Below are 22,119 nucleotides of genomic sequence, written 5' to 3'. Positions count from 1 at the left end.
AAGTCTCTTTTCTATCACTCTCTATTAATCTAAATTATGACCACCACTGGGGAAGTGTGTATATGTTCACAGGTCGGTATATAGATCTGAATATTCTTTTAAGTAATACAACAGTCCAAAAACATTTAAGGATAAAGAAAATATATTTTGGGACAATACTTGAAGCTTCAAACCAATGAAACGAAGTGGTTGGACTTGCTAAATAAATATTTTACTAAGGAAGAACAGAAAAAATAAAGTGTATCAAATAATATAAGCAAAGAAAATGTACTGTACTGTGCTTCCAGTACAGGAAGCACTCAAGTTTCATAAATCCCCAGAGCCTGAAGATATTTTGACAATTATCAAAATGATCCTAAGGCCCAGTCAATGTACTTTTGTAAAAAGCAATTTTCACCTGAAAAACTTAGAGTTCCTCAAACAAGCAACAAAAAAATAATGCACACGTAGCCCTTTACGAGGTGGGGGTTCAGATGTCGGGAACAGCCCCTCACACAAGGCAGGTAGTTAGACCCTTGCTACCAGCTTGCTGTCCTCCCATCTTCTAAATATCTCTAGAAAGTTTTATTTTTTATTTTTAGGTAAAACCTGTAAACCTGAAGCAATAAGGTTTTTTAATGGTCTGTAGTTTTATGTTTAGTGATGCCACAGTTTTGTTGTTTAAAGTTCAAGTGTTTATATTTGTTTTAAAAGGTATAAAAAATATACTTGGGGCTGCAGGATGTCAGAGACAAATATAGGACTTTATTATCTGAATATGTTAAGTCACTTCAGTAGGTGAAAGGTGTCTCTGTGTTAAGTGTATTGTGATAATAATGTTAGAAATTATAGTCTTGTGTCATGTTTACATGTGTTGTAGCATATTAAAAGTTTCAAACAGGGGAAATAACATGTATGAGGTGGGTAATTAGATACTCTCTACCAGCTTGTTGTACTCACAATTTGTAAATACAGTATCTCTGGAAACTCTCCCATGTTTTTTTTTCTTATTTTTTTAGAAATGTAACTTTTAAAAAGGAATCCTGTGTGAATTCCTTCTGCATTTGCCAGTGACAAGAGATGATCAACCATGAAGATGCCAGAACCGGGAGTGACCTGCAAGACATCACAACAGCCAGACAGAATAGGAACTGTGAAGTAGATACAGTACCATCAGGAAGTTGCTCAGTGCTCAGAAAACATGAACCAGAACATGTAGATAGAAACTACTGTACTCTTAAAAATTGAGAACAGATTGTAGTATTTTATCAAAAGATCTGCGAAAATCTGGAACCACCCTGTTCACGAAGCTAATACTAGCTTCCTTTGGGAAACAGCTGCAGGAGACCCGTGGTTCAATTAGCTACTTACTATCAAATTGGCTTCATGGTCTGAATGACCTCCTCTCGGTTTGAAACCGTTCAATGGCTAGTAAGCAAAAGTGCTGACTGATTTAGTCTAATCTCCATTGGCTAACATAAATGTTACTTCAGTGAATCACAGGCAATCACTTATGATCATTCAAACAAAACTACTTCCACATCCATCCATTTTCTAACTACTTCTTCCAGTTCAGTGTAATGGGGGAGCTGAAGCCTACCTGCTAAGGCAGGGTGCCAGTCCACCGAAAGGCAGACACAAACATGCACACACTCACACCATGACCAATTTTCCCAGAAACCAATTAACCCATGTCTTTGTATGTCTCTGGGCTGTGGGAGAAAATCAGAGCACTTCAAAATGTTTAAAATCCAAAATTCATACAGTATGTTACATACAGTACAGGAGAAAAAAATAACTGAGCAATTATTTATTAAAAAATATTAAAGATTCAGCTGTGCAAAGGTACAATACAAGTCTTGGAAGCTGACTGCCTGTCAGACATGTACTACATTTTTCTAAAAACATAAAGCGATATGTTTTTTTTTTAATGTTCAGTATATTTTTTTCAATATCAATTATGACTTTCAATGAGATTTAACTGATATACAGTATGAGGAACTTGTGAGACTGGTTACAAATATGAGTTGTGAAACAAGGGAATTACATTTTGAAAGGTACTGTATATTCAAGAATTTTTCAAGAATTTTGAATACTTGGTTCAAGTCCCTTTGTCTTTGTCTGAGCAGTGCGGTGAGCTAGCTTTGACGCAGCAGCTGGTTACATCACCAGTCAACCTTGTCTCCTGTACTTTCCCTTAGTGCATTAGACTGTTAAAATTGCATTCTCTGGCTTTGACCCATGTCCATGATCTTGGACTGTGGACCCTGGTTTCCTAACCTGTCACAACACTCCACCTTAGCACAGCTCCCTGAACAGTTTCCCTCAGGGCACACAGTCTGTTCAACCCAGACTTCCTTTGACTCAGCTGCTTTTTTCCCAAATTTTGAGTTTTCCCTAAGCTTCAAGATCGGATGCTAGCCCCACCTTAGAAGCACAACATTACAATTATGCATTATTCATTTTAGTTAACAATTATTATAGTTTAAAGAACATTTAAAAACACCCCTTTGTACTTCTAAGGTCTATTACTGACTGTACAGTATGTGCTGTTGGAAAAACATGGAATTGAAAGTGCCTGCATTTTCCTGGTGACTATGCATCCACTTGCAAATGTCCAGTATTGTGTTTTGCAATACTTGTGTCTATAGTTCATCATACTGTATGCACCTTTTTCCAGAAAGGAAGAAAACATTGTACAGTGAATAGGAGGGGATATGTAGTTAGAATTCTGTTAATGATTTAATCTTCTTGTAGTGTACTGTCCTTTGCAGATACTGTACTTAACCACTATGGCACAATCTCAGATTGCACTGTCACAGGTACTGAAGTTCGGTCAAGCTATGGCTGATGTCAGTGGTTCTTTTTGACAACCACTTGTTAAGCAAATGGAATACAGTACCTGTAATGGTAGACCTGAAAAAAAACAGTGGAATCCATTTACTGATTATTTAATGTTGGTGTCTGTCATTTCAACTTTAAAGCATTTTGTATCAGGTGCTACTGTTCTATTCCTTTCATTCATGGATTTCCTTATTTATGCAGAAACAGAACAGTTAACCATGTTGGTTAAAGTTAACACAAAACTCTGATTGATATATATATATTTTTTGTAATACAAACCTAAAATTATTTTAACATTATTGATATGTAGAGGAAAAAAAACATCTTCCTCATGAGGAATGCAATCAATGACTTGATTGGAAATTGTGTTGAATTATCTACTTCACTGATTCACATTCACTGTCCTTGTAAAATTTTCCCTGAGTTATTGTGAGCAACTTTTTGAAGATTATTATCAATGTAAATCAAAGATGATTAAATGAGAAGCTTGATTTCTTCTCACCTAACCTAAATTGTACTAATAACAAAGTTGTTATAATAGTAAAATTAGAATAGCAGAAATTGCTAGTACTGTATGAGTATATTATTGGAATAATATCTATAAGACACAAATATTGTATCTCTATAATGTGTCTATGAAGTCACAGTCACACTTCACTATGACTATGGCTATGAAGTCACAGTTGTGCACAAAATTGTACTGTATTTAATTGCGTTTGCACAGTACATTGAGCATGGTTGTTCTGTTATGCTGCCCCCCTGTCTCAAAACAAGTATTTAAAATTTCTGCTCTCTTGTTATACAGTGACTGTGAAATTCTGTCTCAGTCCCCTATATCTACAACTATGGAAAAATGCATTTACAGGAAATGTATGTATCTACAGTGAAAACAAATCTAATGGTTAAAAACCTGAAATGTTAGTTGTGAAAATGAGAAATGTACTACATTTTTACAGAGAAGGTCACAAACACATTAATGATTTCAATTCAATATACTGTACCAGGGTCATGGCAGAACGATCTATTAGGGATCTATTTCCAGAACTCTATCAGTAAAATCCTAGAGAAACAGATGTGAATGACAAAACAATGTAGATTATCCTCCTAATCTGTTTGTAAAACAGAAGTTGCAGAACCCTCTTAGGATTCAGTTTACTGCTGATCCAAGCATATCCACAGTAAACTGCAGTTCACTAAGTGCCATTATTCACACATGGGTTTCACAAGGTTGTACAGGAAAATCAATAGGCTTTACTTACAAATCTCCCATTTGCTTCCCTTTTTAAAACACCTTCAGCTGGGATATAAAAGAGCAGAAAATTAAGTGTTGCTATTGGATTTTGGTAATAAATGAAACAAAGACATGATTACATGTCTCAGTAAGCAGAAAAGATTTTTAAAAAATCTTAGATTCTGTTTGTGGGAATAAACATACAGGCAACACAGCTATCTTATCAATTTGTGTTTCTTCAGTTTTATTACATGATAAAACGTTTTGTTACCTTTTAAGGGTTAATGGCCAATAATGTCTTTAAAGGTACAATGTACTGTATACTGAAATGTATTTGTGTACTGAAAAATCCTTAAATATGCACTTAAAAAGATTGGGTAAGTGCCAGATAAATGAACTATCTAGCACAAGAAAAGAAACAAAACCTAATAATTAAGAATGTGCACAACAAGCTGATGTTTCTCATCATGAAGATACAGATGCAGCCATTCAAAGTGCACGGTACAGACTCGTACCGGAGGTAATTGGCTACGGCGTCGCGCATTGTGATGCAAGATGACGCACAGTACCGCGGTACGTGATTGGTTGACCGACAGGGGCACTCGTGGTCCGTTTTTACAGTAAACGTCTTTACTGTGCCCGTTGTAGTATTGAATATTCATATGGAATTTTACCACTGAAGGGAAATCTTAGTAGCTGAGCATAAAAAGAAAAAAGAGCATACTGTAACGCGTGTGAAGGCCATAAACGATATTAATTTTGGAACATAAACATACAGTATATGGCTGGTCTTGGTACTTTAAAGAAAAAATACACACCAGTATTCCATTTCTCCCTAAACATTTTAAGCATCGAAGTCTTTAACTAAAGAGATACCGGAGTCAACAAGCATACTTTTAGAATTTGTTTAAAAGGGAATATAATATGGAATCGCGTATCTAAAGAAATTAATAACGATCTAATTATATTCATGTACCGCAACACAAGAATAGTACACGCTGTACATTGTCTGTCGATAATGTTTCTGTAGTGCTTTTTCAGCACTCTGCATGTGACCTTGCTGGTGGCGCTGTGGGTTAGGTTCCTGACTCCCATGTCACATGGTCTGTGATTGAATCCCATGTAACTATGACTTTTTTTTTAACAAACATTTCTTTGAAAAAATGAAACATTTCCCTTGGTCAGAGATTAAATAAAACCTCACTCGCACCAAACAAATTTATATTTCTAAATATCACAACATGATCGAATTTAAGTCTTTTTAATAACAATGAATAGTCACCTATGCGTTACAAAATAAACATATTGATTTGAATCGCGTTTTGATTTAAATCATAAACGCGTGTTTAAATATATGTGTCTAAAGGCGATATATAAAAGCACTGATTCTTATGGAATGTGTTCCGCTGGGGATTCAAAAAAATTATTTTTTTTAATCGTGTATCTAAGGAAAATAGCAGTATAGCTTTGTTCATGCACGTCATTATACAGTATCTCATTTTGTATTTCTATTTAAAAAAATCGTTTGCCCAGCCACTATTGTTGTTATTGTTTTTATCCTGTAAAGCGCTTTGAGGAGCACAGCTTTCTCACCACTTAGATTACTTTTTGATACCATCCTTACACAAAGCAGAAACTTCTTGTATTTTCCGATGGTATACAAGTGGAAAGATTACAGATTTTAATCGTTTATTTTCTGAACCAGGGAAAATCTGATCATGTTTCTCTATAACAATAATAAAAAACATTATTTTACATATCACCTTTAAAAGTGGCATCTCAAAACAATACAGTAGATGTAAACCACAGATTACAAACTAAATACCCAGACAAACGCAAACGCGTTTTTAATAAAATGTTTCATTCATTCAGCAGAGAGAGAGCGTAAAACCTGGGTGTAACAGCTGTTCCTTTTTCTGATCACTCGCTCTCTGGATGAACGTCTCGCCTGTCCTGTTCTTTGTTTTCCTAATTTGCCGATTATGCCTGCTGCGATCCACTCCTACCCTCACACCTAAAGAAGACTATTTTAAATTTCTTTGCGCGTCCTTAAGGTGATATCACATAAAGGTGATATGTAAAATAATGTTTTTTTTATTATTGTTATAGAGAAACATGATCAGATTTTCCCCGGTTCCGAAAAACAGATCTAAAGTATACTAGTTAAGAAAAATAAATCTAAACGGGGAGAAAGCTATGCTGAAAGTTTATTAAGATACTTAGAAGACAAAGATATCAATTTATTTTAGTTAAAATTTTATATATCACCTTTAAAAGTGGAATCTCAAAGCAAAGTAAATACCCAACACTGATTGTACCCATCTGTCATGCTAATAAAACACCTTGAATTGAATTGAATTGAGGAAGAGAGGGGGGGAGGGCGAGCGAGATAACCAGGACGTAAGGCAAATAAGATACACTCCACAGACATTCACAACAGCGACATATGAAACGTTTGCACATATAGTTAAGTTATTACTTGGTTTTCAAAGTGCAATGAAATACAATATTGTTGTTGTTGCTGTTCTTGTTGTTTTTATCCTGTAAAGCGTTTTGAGAAGCCACCTTTAAAGGCGATATATACTGTAAAAGCGCTGATTCTTATGGAATGTGTTCTGCCGGGGATTCAAAATTGTTTTTTTTTTTTTTTTTAATCGAGTATCTAAGGAAATCTCAGTATAACTTTGTTCATGCACAAACAGTGGCATGTTACATTATAAATTTGGGTGTCTCCTCTTGCCAGAAAGCTCTAAATTGCATTTTGAGTGCATTTTTTGACTTTTTCTTAATTGCAACCCATAAATAAACTGCGACACTTATCATTCAACCAGAGCTCAAAATATCACAAGGACCCTCAAGAGCACAGCAAAGACTGTATTAAAAGAATCGCGTATCTAAAGAAATGAATAAGATATAATTATATTTGTGTACTGCGACAGGGCTGTGTAGGGCTGTTTCACCTCTCTCTTCATGTGACTCTATACAAAAGCCATTTAGCAGAGAGGGGATGAGAAGAGTGACAAACTAGTATAGCAATATGTATAGTATAGCAGTCAAGCAATATGAAGCATCTCCTTTTACTTTTAAGTCCCTTAAATACATTGAGCACAGCTTTCTCACCACTTAGATTACTTTTTGATACCATACTTACACAAAGCAGAAACTTCTTGTATTTTACGATGACATACAGTACAAGTGGAAAGATTACAGATTTTAATCATCTTTAATTTTGTTACGTTATACGTTTTAGGAACGTTTCATCTATACAAACACCACAAAACTATTCTCGATTGTATTTCTGAATGTTATGTTACACCTACAGTAGTTCACTGCTTTAAATACATTGAATTAAGAAAGTTAGGTGTAGCACTTTAGATCTTTTTTTCTGAACCAGGGAAAATCTGATCATGTTTCTCTATAACAATAATAATAGACATTATTTTACATATCACCTTTAAAAGTGGCATCTCAAAGCAATAAAGAAGATGGAAAAACAGTTAGAAGGGACCAAAGTAAATACCAGACAAACGCAAACACCTTTATAATAAAATGCTTTTATTCATTCAGCAGAGAGTGAGAGGGACATCCAGCAGAGAGAGACACTCACACCGGTTTCCATTGACAAAAGTAATTGTTTTTTTACATTCCTCTTGTCTAGTCGCACGAAGTAAGGGTTGAGAATCTCCGATTCACCATGCTACTAATGGTTTCCCGGAGATTGCAAGGCAAGGCACTTTTGCCTCTTGACCCATCGAAATTTACAGACGTGGTCCACCCCCAGTAAATTTCAAAAGTCACAAGATTTTGAAACACGAGAGCGGCGTAGCGGTCGGCTCTTGCTTTCCCGTCTATGCCGATGCACTGCAAGTACAACCCCCCCTCCATCTCTTGAGTGATGAGTAACGGTTGGATATCTGGGAGAATTATTCGTCCCACTGGCGTCTGTGAATTCCGCTCTGTAAACGGTGCTTCCTGGGGGGAGATAGACGGCGGGGACAGCATCAACGAATTCCTGCACGGTGGTGAGCGGAGAGGCCGGGATGGAGTGTCCTGAGGCGGTGTGTGCTCTGCAGGGGGCAGAGCTTCCGCAGGGCATTGGAACCTGCGCGGTGGGGAGTGGCACTTTTCGGGAGACAGCTGCTCAACTGTTTGACTGCTGGAACATACTGTCTCCTTCCTCTGCATTTTCAGGAGTGTCTCTAGCCTCCCAATCCTCCCCAGTAATGCGTTGTACTGCTCCCGCTGCTGCCGAAAAGTCTTCTACACGTTGGCACCCTGGCCAGTGGCCGAGAGCAGAGACCCACGGCCTGTGGCAAAATAACATAATTCATGTAAGAAATAAAGTCACACAGTAGTATTCATCAGTCGCGGAACAGACGTCAAAATAAACTTACCGCTTTCTTTTTTACTGTCCTGGTGGTAGATTTCGAAGATCGTTTTGCCCGTGTGGTGTTTTCTTGAAGAACAGGGTACGAAGAAATAATTATAATTGAATTTAAAATTCAAAACGGCAATAATACCTTGTAATATGCGCTGTAATCGCGTATTTCAGATGAAGTCTGCTGTATTTGCTTACCCTTCGCTCTTTGAAAGCTGGGGCGGCAGAAGCACCCCGTCTCTTCCCGTAAAAGGTCTCCATACTGTACTGTGGTCGCTGTAGTGCAGGTTCGCAGTTTTTTTTGTAATGGGAGCTCACCCAATCCCTTGGTGTATGTATTTATGCTATATTCACATGTACTGCTAGAATGTGTTCATTGTCTTCCAATGAAAGGCGGGTGCCTTTTGCCGAAGTCGGGAGACATTAGAGGCTTGCCACGCCTGGACTGTTAAACCAACGCATTAGCACGTCAAAGCCCATTGAGGACCCGGGCGCAATAATTGTTTTGTCCCTTGATTTACTGATCTGCATTAATTATGGAAATCGAGTTCCTGCTCTTTGCAGACGACCTTGTCCTGCTGTCGCCCACAGAACAGAGGCTGCACGAGAACCTGGCACTGCTGGAGCAGCACTGTCAGACCTGGGCGCTGACAGTCAATCTGGACAAAACCAGAGTTATGGTTTTCCAGAAAAAAAGCCGGACCTCAGGGAAACAGGTACAAATTCACACTTAACAACACATTAACACCTAACAACGGGAGCAGGGACGAAATAGGCCAGTACCCACTATTGTTAAACATACAGAAAAGAATATTAAAGTATTGAAGTATTGGCTTTAGTATTAGCCATACAGAACATTAAAGTGCCCCTTTTCCATTCAGCGGGTGCCTGAGCCGCTGTGTCCTATCTTCTGACAGTCGCCGTTGTGAATATCTGTAGAGTGTATCTTATTTTTTGTACTATATTTTTGTATTATATTCCTTATTAATCAAGCTCTAAGAGTATGTATCGGCTTGTCCCCTCCTCCCGCCCCTCTCTGTGTACAGTAGAGCCTCCTGTCCAGCCAGCACATGTCCACAGACATTCACAACAGCGACATATCATAAAACGTTTGCACATATAGTTAAATCATTAGTTGTTTTTCAGGAAGTAAAAAAAAAACACTTGAATTACTTATCCAGTCTCTCGAAATAAAGTTATTTTTCAAGCAATGCAACAAATGTCGGGCAATGTGGTTTTTTTAATCCAACATTGACAGCCACATCTTAAATCTTGTCAGTCAGCTCTTTTTTCTCTATTTGAATTGTGGCTTACACATCGCACAACTTTAAAAGCTAGAAAGACAGGTTTCGATTCACATTAGCTGGCGAGCCTTGTTTTGTCAAAGGACAGCACAAAAAAATACACAGGGAGGGGGAGGTCAAGCGAGAGAGAGGGTTTTTTACCCTCTGTCAAAAAACCCAAATAACCCGGGGCAGAGACTCTGGGGGGATCATTGCGTAGTACAGAGCGGAACTCAATCAATTCTTATGGAATGTGTTTTCTTTCTTCTTTTTTTCAGCATGGAAATTTCAGCATGTTACTTGATTCGTATGAATGCCCAGTTCCGCCGAATGGTTTGGCATTCGTTGAAAGACTACGTTCGGAAAACTGCTAAGCCCGTCACAAAGCAGGAACTGATCGATGCAATCTATAAATTCTGGGAGGAAGAACTGACCGAACAAAATTGTAACAATTTTATTAACAGGCTGTTTCGTGTTCTTCCTAGGATTGTTGACCGGGGCAGGGGACATTTGGGAATATGAGTCTGAGAAAGATAGTCTCACGTTTGTGGACAGTCTGTCCACAAACAAAACATGTAAAAAAAATGTAAAAAAAACAATTACTTTTTGTCAATGAAAACCTGTGAGTGTCTCTCTCTGCTGAATGAATAAAAGCATTTTATTAAAAACGCGTTTGCGTTTGTCTGGTATTTACTTTGGTCCCTTTTAACTGTTTTTCCATCTACTGTATTGCTTTGAAATGCCACTTTTAAAGGTGATATGTAAAATAAAGTTTTTTATTATTGTTATAGAGAAACATGATCAGATTTTCCCTGGTTCAGAAAAAAAGATCTAAAGTGCTACACCTAACTTTCTTAATTCGATGTATTTAAAGCAGTGAACTACTCTAGGTGTACCATAACATTCAGAAATACAATCGAGAATAGTTATGTGGTGTTTGTTTAGATGAAACGTTCCTAAAACGTATAACGTAACAAAATTAAAGATGATTAAAATCTGTAATCTTTCCACTTGTACTGTATGTCATCGGAAAATACAAGAAGTTTCTGCTTTGTTTAAGGATGGTATCAAAAAGTAATCTAAGTGGTGAGAAAGCTGTGCTCAATGTATTTAAGGGACTTAAAAGTAAAAGGAGATGCTTCATATTGCTTGACTAATTTTAAAAACTAAGTTATAAATGCAGACGCTCCCTCGGTGCCGGACCGGGTGTAAATATCTAAATATACATTCGTCCCGGGCAGAGGCCGAAGAGCGCCCGGCTGGGGTGCGCGGGGAAGAGCAGGACAGGAGTGAAAGTGGTCAGGGCGGGGTTTAGGAAGGCGTACAGTCTGGGCAGGTATAGATTACACTTTTCTAAAACGTATTTGAAAAATAAAAACGATTACAATCTAATCCTTCCACGTTTGATCCCAAAATCCCAAGAAACATAAATCTAAACGGGTAGAAAGCTATGCTGAAAGTTTATTAAGATACTTAGAAGACAAAGATACTGTATCAATTTATGTTGCATTAGTTAATTAAACACGCTTTTGCGATTTGAATCAAAATAAATGTTTATATTGTAATGCATACTGTCCAGCCTCCATTTCTCTAATTTACTTTATTACAAATTTACAATTTGTTGATAATAAAAATGTTAGGTTCTCTAAAGCTTTGTGATAGCTGACCCACCCAGGCAGCAAAAGATCAGCTGCACTGGTAAGATGTGACACCGAAGATATGATTAATAACCTTTTAAATCTGAAGGGAGATCTGAAGGGATTCCCCCCCCACACACACAAACACACAATAGAAGCAGGAAGCAGAAGCAGGGACCGTTGTCAGCTTCGATCATGTTGTGATATTTTGAAATATAAAAGTCAATTGATTGTTCATAATATTGCTATTCTATTTTTTCGAAGAAATGTTTGTTAAAAGAAAAGTCCAGCACCAGCTGGATTTGAACACACAACCCATGAGTTGGTAATCGGGCACGTAGACCAGTGGGCTACAAGGGAAGTCACATGAAAAGAGGCGAAACAGCCCTACACAGCCCTGTCGCAGTACACGAATATAATCATATCGTTATTAATTTCTTTAGATACACGATGCCATATTATATTAGCAGAAAAGCTTAAAACTACCACTTTCTCACACGCTATTTCACATGTTAGTTAAATACTTCGATGCTTAAAATGTTTAGGGAGAAATGGAATACCGGTGTGTATTTTTCCTTTAAAGTATCGATTCCTGGAATCTGACTGGCTTCTGAAGTAGTTCCATAATATCTGGTATACGGAAAAGAAAGCGTTGATAAAAAAGCCTGGATTCTCATGTATCTCATACAAGTATCTTTTAATACAGTATTTGTTGTGCTCTTGAGGATCCTTGTGCTATTTTGAGCTCTAGTTGAATGATAAGTGTCGCATTTTAAATCATTTACGTAGTTAGAAATTATGAAACGCCATGTTAAAAGCAAGGGAGTTTTTATGCCCATTTAAGTAAAAGAAAATGCCTGACAAAGTAGGGCTTGGACAGATTCCAAGTGCTTGTACAAATGTGCTAAAGAAATTATACTTTGAGTATACAGCTTGTCCAAAGTCATTCATTATTAATACTATTAGTAATATCTTCGGTAAAGGCTTTGATGCATAAATATTTCTGATAAAGGTAGGTTGTGTACTTTTGTCCAACTGAGCAATCTTGCTTTCATAAAATATACCAGCATTTTAATGACTGATGATTAACATGCTGTAATACACAGTTCAAATTTAAAAGCTCAAATGCTGTACATGAGAGGTTAAGCTCCCCCTGGCGGTTTTACAAGGTGATGCCGGATACTACTGCATGATACCGCGACACGCTCACTGGGGTATGCCGCGAAATACCCCACCCATTTTGAATGGCTGCATCTGTAAGGCTGCTATCAACATAAATTAGGAATATGATTCAGAAAAGACATACAGTACAGGATATAATACACAAACTATATACAAAACCAAAACTAAAGCAGATAGAATAAACAGAGAAAGAAGGTCGCATGGTGGTTATCACCACTGTCTCACAGCTCTGGGTCCTGTGTTGGATTCCAGCTAAGGACACCTGTCTATTTCTGTGGAGTCTGCTTATTCTATTGATTTTTAAAACTTTTTCCTATTTGATTTTCTGCTCTAAATGATCCTTTTTCCTAAGGCAGGAAGGGTCAAAGAGGTTATCATTTCTTGGGGAAGGTATTATTTCTAGTCTTACCAGTACTGCTTATTGGCTATAGAGGTCATTCTGATAAGATGAAAAATACTCCCACACACTACAAAATTCAAAACTCCCATTCAACAAAACAAAATAAGATGCCAACACAACATAGATACCATTCTCCTATACCTTCTCCTATGCGTCTGCAGAGACAGTTGAAATGTGCAGATGTTATACCTTTCTTATTTTTGCCTTTTCGATCAAACAATTCTGATAAGTGCAAAGGCATGCAGCTCATTCTTCAAACCAAGGTATATTATTTACTAACAGACCTTCAACTTCAGTTCCACAGTGTTTGTCTTTATATAAAAAAGAGAAATATCTTTGAAAGCTTTGTTATGCCATAAAGTTCAGGATGGTAAAAGTCTCTGTCCATCCATCAAAACAACATTTCAATTTGATTGAATTGTGGTACATTGTTTACATACTGTAGTTAAATAATGTTATTTCTCTTATGCCCATGGAACCACTGATATCATTGTTATTGAGGCATGTAAACAATTGTTGCACAGATTAAAATCTGAACTAGCAGTAATTGTGGCACATTAAAAAGGTGAGATTAAATGAAATCTGATATTGAAGGACATCTCTAAATGGGCAGCATATCTACTGTTATAAATTATTTTAGCAACACAACATTAATTTCCTGAAATACACCTACGGTATATCTTATTTATTATTAGCCAAGCTTTAACAGATCATTACAAAGATGCACATATGAGTGTATTAATTTCTTTCCATTTTTAAAGAATGCTAGCTCAGATTTCCAACAAGGAATATGCATTGTTGGAAAAAATACATATTTACCTCAGTGCTGGGGCCCTAGTTTCATTTCTATCTGAATGTAGTTTTTATGTTCTTCTCATGTCCATGTGAGTTTCCTCAGGGTACTCAGGTATCCTCCCACACTCCAAACTCATACCGGTAGGTTATTTGGCTTCTGAGAGAATTGGCCCTGGTGTGAGTGTGTATGTTTTAGGTGTGTGAACTCTGAAATGAACTTATGGCCCATCCGAAAAAAGCATAAGCAAGTATGCAAGAAACATAAGGAAAAAGTAATTCTTTATTCCATGCTGAAAAACAATGTTTCGGCTTTGGAGCCTTCTTCAGGTGTGAGAAAGAGAGGAAAGGCATCACCTGTAAATATACTGTATATCCAATACCCCACATATTCAAGGCTCCTCTGTACAATTCCGGATCACTCAGATGACATCTTGTACCTTCAGCAACCTTATTTACTGCATCTCTTGCAGAAAATACCCAGCTATCTATATTGGGGAAACAGGAAAAAGACTGGTAGACCGCTTCAGGGAACATGTCAGGGCTGTGAGTATCAAAGATCTCTCCAACCCCATCGTTTCTCATTTCACCTCTAATGGCCATGATCACACTGATCTCTCTGTCTGTGTTCTCTGTGTCTGAGAGGGGTTTCTCAACTCCTATTACAGAAAGACATCCGTAACCAAAATTATCCTGAAACTAGGATCACACCTTCCCCTTTTTCTCAACGACAGACTTCACACCTATCTTCCCCTCTCTTGACTTTGCACCGCCTGAGTGCCCACTCTTCCTCTTCCCTGCTCCCACCTCCTCTCCACTCTCAGCTTTTGTTCTCCCATGCTATATCAGCTGACATTTCTCTATTTCTCACACCTGAAGAAGGCTCCACAGCCGAAGTATGTGTTTCTTCTCTTTTCAGCATGGAATAAACCTTACTTGTTCCTTTGCAGCCTATGCATGCTGATGCAGCTACCTACTTGAATTGCAAGAAACATAATATGTATAGATAGGAGAAAGTGGACAAGGTGAGGGTTTGACTCCCTGTTGAACTTTTGTTTTTTTATCATATTAGTACTCCTAAATTGTTAGGTACTGTAATCCTGTTATTCTACAGTATAATAATTTCACAGATACAACGATGTCCAAATTCCCAATATATTTAGCTGGTGATTAAGTGTATAAAGTAATAGCACTTTAAAACAGTTAACCTCTGTGCTTGGTTTTCCAAATCCTTCTGTTCTGGTAGTACTCTTTGTGTTACTTATGCTTGCTCTCTTTGAACATTAAAATAAAAGTTGGCTCTGTAGCTGCCATTTCCTGTTTGGGAAATTATTATCAGAGGTGTTAAAGTCAATTGTGTCAGCATTAACTTTAAACATAGCAGAATGTTCCTTCATCAGCACGTTGTGAGAATAAGCAACATCTTGGAAGATTAATTGCCTACGTGCTAAGCTGGTGCATAAACATTAATTAGTCAGCACTGGCAAAGTACAGCTCAGTATTTATTGTGGTGTGTTGCCACAGAAGTTGCAAGTCTGCTGAGAGGTACTCATGGGGTTTCTGTGCCCCCTAACTACAAGTGGAAACCATCGTACAGTTTAGAGTACACCTTATTGGCATGTGGAAATGTCTTCTGTTACAGGCAGAAAACAAGTTGTGTGAATTTAGTTGTATGACTGCATCTATTCTCCAAGTTTCAGGTTATGAGTTATGAGTTCAGCTTCCTCAAGAATGTCCTCTCTACAACCACAGTTTACATTTATTATGTTAGCATGAACAGTGATTTTAAAAAATCTTTTTTTTACAAAAATTCAGCATAAAAATTTATTTGTAGATGCTTAAGATGAAGAACTGCAGGGCAGTGTACAGTATATTCATTTTAAATATCCACAGTTAATCTTGCTGCCATGTTATTTTGACAAATTACTTTCAATTTTTATGGATTGTAATTTACCTCTGAGCCATACTGAATTTTGTAGTGCCATACAGGAACTTAAATGTTAAACTAAATAAACACATTATGATGTTTTGCTTTACAAGCTGTTTTTTAAATGATCAGTAAAAAGAGTGCAAATCTTAAGTGCTCAGTAGCTGAATGCCTAAGTGAGATACCAGATTAATGTGTAATGTGCAATACAATATTCAAAATTTCACAAACAAAATACTAATTGATGTAAAAATAAATTTTGAAAAACTTTAATTCGGAAAGAAGTTATATATTCAATCAACATTCTTAACAAATTTAGATGTTTCATTATGTATGTTTTTAAAAATGTCAAATTCTAGTATGTCAAGTACTGTATGTTCTATTTCTACTCAATTGACCCCAGTTCAGTTCTACCCAACTGAACTGTTCCCTTTTGTAACCACCTTCAATCAGTGACAAAAATATGGTTATGGATTATAGATTTATTGTAATGTAATGCTTAGAATTATATGTGGCTAAAACATTTGTTCCATTTTCTTTCCGTATGCACATAACTATAGATGTTACAAGATGAAACTTAAATCATGTTGTGTAAATGGAAACAAAAGGACTTCAGATGTACTGTATGTTTAGCTGTTAAACCAATGAACTAAATTATTTTGCAAGAAAATAATGCTCATAAAATATACCGTCATTACCTTACAAAACTATTCATACCCTTCCTATAATGTCCTATTTTGTAAAATTATAAAAAAGATTCATAAACTTCTTAAAAATAAAAATTTAATCTTAGCCCAAATGCTCAAATTGAAGACTTCTAAGAATAAGATATTGTAAGCTACAATAAATGTCAGCAAAACCTAAAGAGAAAAAAAATGAAATATCTGGGTTTCATGAATATTCAGATCAGTAAACTCAATATTAAGTGGAGGCACATTTGGGAGCAATTACAGTCACAAGGTTTTTGGGGTTAATCTCTACAGACTTTAAACACTGGCTTACTGCAGTTTTGTCTATTCTTCTGGGCAAGGTTGGTCAAACTCTCTCAGTTTGCGTAGGCATCTCTTATGGACAACAGTCTTCAAGTATTTTCAGAGATTCTAAATTGGATATAAGTCAGGAATTTGACTGGCCACTGAAGCACATCCACTTTTTTATTCTTAAAACACTCCAACATGTTTTTGCCTTGTACTTTACATCATTGTCCTGCTATAAGGTGATGTTTGTCCCAGACTTTGGTCTGAAGCATGTTTCCCTCTAATATTACCCTGTACTTTACTCCTTCTATGTTCCTATCAGTCTTGACAAGTTCCAATTTTGTTGTGTCTGACCACAAAACATTTTGCCACTTTTAGGTATCCATATTAAGTACCACTTTAAAGCTTTGCTGGATTTTAGATTTATTTTTTTCATTTCCATACCGTACAAACGTTCTTTATGGTTCTGGGATATTGCCAGCCCATGGACATTTTCTCCTATCTCAGGAAAGAAAGTGATGTCACTTTTTCAAAGTTTTAAATTTTTGGTCTCACAGTTACATCTCTAAAAGTTTTTTTTTCTTTTTTGCCTGGCTGCTCTGTTTGGAGAGACAGCCTGATCTAAGCAATGTCTGTCTCCTACATCTCAATTATTAATTTAATAATGGTCAATGGATATTAAGGGGATACAGTATTTTAAAATGTGTTTTAACTTTCCTCTGGACTGTGTCTTTATACAACTTTATCCCTGAGTTGTTTTCAAGTATGCTTTGTCTCCATGGTTAAATCTTACCTTGAAATTCAATACTTGACTGAGGGATCTTATAAAGAGGTACCGTACAGTATGTGTATTTATTAAATCATGTAGTGGAAAGAACCACCATTTTGCACACAGAGTGATAAGTTAATTGTGTGGTTCATTAAGGTAATTTTGTTCAACTAATTTAATTGAGTTTTGCCAATGAAAAAGGCTTGAATATTTATGCAATGATGACCTTCTATTTTTTTTATATTGTTCTTTTTTTCCTCTGTTTTAACTTGACCACTTCAGAGTGTCATGAATGCAAACTTTCAAGCATCAAATTGTGAAGACAGTGCAGGGTCTGAATATTTTGAAAGGTACTGATTGTTGCAATACTGCATTATTATTTTAATAACAAGCTTTACAATAACAAACTCATTGTATCACAAAGTGCAAGTGAGATCATTTTCTACTTCTGATATGAAACTCTAACTAAAAAACATAAATTGACAATAGAGACCAGCACACAAGGGATGGGAGAAACACTGTTATTGCCAGGAACACTGCCATGGGCATTACATGTGGTTTAATGCAACTGACATCCCGTTAAAGAAAATCACGACATGGAACAGTATTAAAAAAACACTGTTGAATAAAACCTGTAACTAAAGTTTGGGTTGTCTGTGAATAACACTGCAAGTTCAGTCAGAAGTAAAATATAAATTTCATATCCATCAAGGTTATAACCATTCTTTTAACTTGCTATTTACATTCACTACTCACAATACTAGTGACTACTAAATAAATGTGTTCAAATAACAGGAAAAGTTTCAGAAAGTGATGACCAATTTGATTCCATTTTTCCATCACGTCTATATTTAGTTGAGGGTAATTATGTTGATGCAAGTTCTACCAGTTTTCAAGAGATTTAAGATCTGAGGGTTTGTTCTGGCCAGCGGAGGTGATAGAAACCTGACTCATGCTCCTTGATCCAGACCACATACTACCAAAGATTCTGCTCACTTCATTGAACTAATCTATTCATTGTCTAATATTTTTGCCAGGGGTGTGCATTAGCACTATTTGTGTACGGTGCTATACACACATACAATTACCTGTTGCACTTGGCAAGTGGTTGCCAATAAACCTAGACAGAGCAATTGTCCTTTATTGTTCACCTTAATATTACATTTTGAACAGGAATTAAAGTCATTGTCACACAAGTGATAGTTTACTATCTGTATATAAAAACCATGTGATTTAATGTAATTGAGTCCTCACAAAAGTTCTTCATCACATGGCACTACAGCACATACTGTACATTGCTAGTGGAATAAAACTTGGGACTAAAGTGTGACTTGTCTGCACATGACATTGAAAGTTCAATCAGAAATAAAATAATAATTTGGCTCGGATTAAACTAGGAAGCAAAAACTCATTATGCAAAGCAAATCTGTTTGTAACTGATCAGTGCCAATAAAATGAATAGCAACTGTTAGAAACAACAGGATGTAAAATTCTAAAATTCTTCATTTGATTCTTTTTTTCTCCCAATATCATACAGGCGTGAATATCTTAAACTTATTAATATTTCAGAAAATACAAGAAAAAATAAATGAATTATTGGAATCTTTGAGCAGGTGTGAGTCTTCTAAACTTTCCAGTTAAAGGAATGAACCTGTGGCGAACACAGTGCATCCGTTCGGTACTGATGCCATTCCCACTGCCTTGTTGGCAGTCTTTGCACTAAGAAACCCTTCAGCAGAGACAAATAGAGAAGCTTCAAAAGTGCCAGGCTATTGCATTCCTGTCTGGTTCAGCACCTTGACAGAGTGAGCTGCATCTGCTGAGACAGGAGACTCTGATAAATGCAGGTCCAGTGGCCTGTACCTTTTGAACACATTGGCCTTTTGGAAATTTATATTTTTGTCATTTTGCTGCAAAGGCATTCTCCATTAAAAGTAATTAATAATACAAGGAAGAACAGGACAGTCAGTGCCTTACTTCTCTTTTCCTGCTACACCATTGGTCATTTTATTGGCAGGTAGCCCAGAAAAGACTGACTGGAAAGAGTGTGCTGTAATATTCACTTATTACTCAGAATTCCTGCCCTTACCAGACTAATACAGTATTGGTACACTCAAATACTCATCCTACAGTATGTCCAGTAAACACATTCTACAAATATACTGTAAACGTACAAGCATTGCAATATTTTCGCAATAAGCTTTAAAAAATTGCATTAAAATTTAATCAGACACTTTGTTCCATCAACAAGTGACTGGACAAAAGACTGAACAAAATCCATTTTAATGATCAAAAATGGTTTCTTTCACAGTTCTTTACAAGATCTATATCTTTGCAATGCACACATAAAGTGACAAGATGTTATTATGTAGGAAAATTGCTTTAGAAACGCTGATGTACAGTAGCAATTGATTTGTAAAACATCTTGCATGTTACTTGCAGAAAACATTTGCTTGCATGCCTTATTTAAAACAGACTGAAAACTTGATTTTATTAGCTGAATTAACAGGTGCTAGAAAACCCAAAACAGAAATTTAGTGCAAATGTAATATGCTTGAATATGGTTAACGTGCTTAAATTCTGCAAACAAACCCAGGACTAGAGCAAGCAACACTTTAAAAAGGTACATCTTATCTCTTAAATTACACCAAAGTGTTACATTACAGGCAGCTTCACTTTCAACAACAGATGTGTCATCAACAGGAGATCCCAATTCCAGTTGTCATGCCTCATGCTGTTTGATTGCTGTTCTAATTTATTTTCACTACATGGTCACAAAAAGTTTAAGGGAAGATACAAATGTCATTCTGAGCTGCTAAATTATAAAAGTTACCTGCTGATAAAGCCCTTTCTGTCCTCTACAACACTGATAGGGACATGACTACTTGATGGCTTTTTAAATTATAGGATAAGGCAGGAATGCTGCTTAAACCTGCCTGCTATAAATCTCTCTTCTAAGCTTTATCTGTTTAAGGAATCAAAACATCCTCCTGTTTTACCTCTGCCTAAGTGCTTGAAAAAGAGATGTGTCAGGGCACTAAACAGTTTTAGCACAAAGGCCAAGAACCCCTAAAAACTGTCTATTACTGATGTAGCACTTAATGATGGAGATTAATGTCAAAAGGCTGTATCAGTATACAAGCTGTCTTTTTCCTCATTGAATAGTCTACTTTACCTCACACTTAATGAAAATCAAAGAAGGTCCCTCACTCACCTCTGTCTCACCCCCTCATAAAGCCAGATGAGATTTATCTGCCTGTGCACTCCTAGCGTAATCCAAGTGAAGAGAGAGTAGAGTCCTGTTTCAATTGATCGTACTGGGAGCTGCTCCTCAACTACAACTGGCAGTTCACTCTTTCCCGGCGAGTAAAAAGCACAGCCCCTCAGCTCACACAGCGAGAGATTGCCTGGATAATGGAGATTGTCATAGGTTGCATTTGAGGTAATCCAATACATATAACAGACTGCGAGCACTCTGCTTCAGAGTAAAAGCCTCTGTCATTTCAACAGACTCAATTAAACTTGTTTTACTCATTTGAAGTGATGCTTAATTTTTTTCATACTCTTGCAAAGTACTGTAACTGCTTCTCTGTTCTTGTCAGTAGTCCAAACAGCACATTTTAGCATAATTGTTTCAACGATAGCTTTTTAATTAAACAAATGGATTGAACAGCCTACAAGAGACTAATATTTCATGATAAAAGTCTTTTGGATTTGTCAGAGAGGGCATATTAGGAGATAATAAGAAATTAAAAGTAGCTCCACAACATTAAAAGATAAATAAAAGAGCATTCCAGATCTGTGTTTTGTAGCACTGTATTCTCAACGAAGTGGACTATTTTTATGAAGCAGTCTTTCTTGAGGTGGCTTACTGTTCCCAATTCCTGATTCCTGTGATCTCCACATTCATTGCATTACAATGTATAGGAAATAATACCAACTAATTATAAGCAGTGTACGATTGTGCAGTTTGAACCAGGTGAAGTTTAAGTTGAGTTGGTAAGAAGTTTCTTAATGTTTTCTGTCCCCAGAGAGGCTGTAAAAAGACTCTTAAAATATCAGAAGACATATTTCTGCTACTGGTCTACAGATTTGGTAAATTTCCTGGATTTAATACAAGAAAACTCTTAAACTCATTAGCAATTTCTGAGTGCAATATCAAAAGAAATGAACTGCTATATATGAGTTTTGAATCCAATTTGATAGTTGTTGTGCCAAATCTAATTCACTTTACTTGCTAAAGACCAATAAGTAAATAATAATTATAAACAGGAATAAGGAAGGTACATTCTAAAAAAAGCAGTTTAAATAATGTATTGCCTTCACAAAAAAAGAGGACTTAATAACTTGTATTGATGTCTCTTGCTTTGTGCAAATCAGCAACTTGCTTACACAATGCTGATATGATCAGTCTGGGAGATTCATTAGCAGAAGGAAAGCTGGACTGTGTGACTGGAATGGTCTACAGGACTGCATCATTCCTGGCCTAGAGTCTTAATGGAACACTTTTGTAGATTTTGGATGTTAATAGCAAATACACATTCAAAGGGGCTGGTGTCTAGGGATTTCTTAACAATGACTGAATTGCAGTGCCTTTACATTCATCTAATTACATCTATGCACTGAACAGATGGTGTGAGCTGGGGAACAAATTTCTCTAAGAATACTAACTTCTTTAGACAGACCATTACTAGCATAAACGGGTCAAAATGTTTCCCAG

At 36.5% G+C, this 22,119-nt stretch overlaps 1 long non-coding RNA gene across 1 annotated transcript in view; it reads right to left on the bottom strand.

The window, feature by feature from the left end:
* LOC138239135 (uncharacterized) overlaps nt 1-20,765 on the bottom strand; it is a 55,526-nt gene extending 34,761 nt beyond the window's left edge. Inside the window, exon 1 of the long non-coding RNA XR_011189556.1 lies at nt 20,614-20,765. This is a non-coding gene — a long non-coding RNA (uncharacterized lncRNA). The remainder of the gene's footprint in view (nt 1-20,613) is intronic.
* Nucleotides 20,766-22,119: the final 1,354 nt, after the last annotated feature.

This window comes from Lepisosteus oculatus, chromosome 5 (genome assembly GCF_040954835.1).
Source record: "Lepisosteus oculatus isolate fLepOcu1 chromosome 5, fLepOcu1.hap2, whole genome shotgun sequence".
In the NCBI taxonomy this organism is placed as follows: domain Eukaryota; kingdom Metazoa; phylum Chordata; class Actinopteri; order Semionotiformes; family Lepisosteidae; genus Lepisosteus; species Lepisosteus oculatus.
This window is presented reverse-complemented; position numbering and strand designations above follow the sequence as displayed.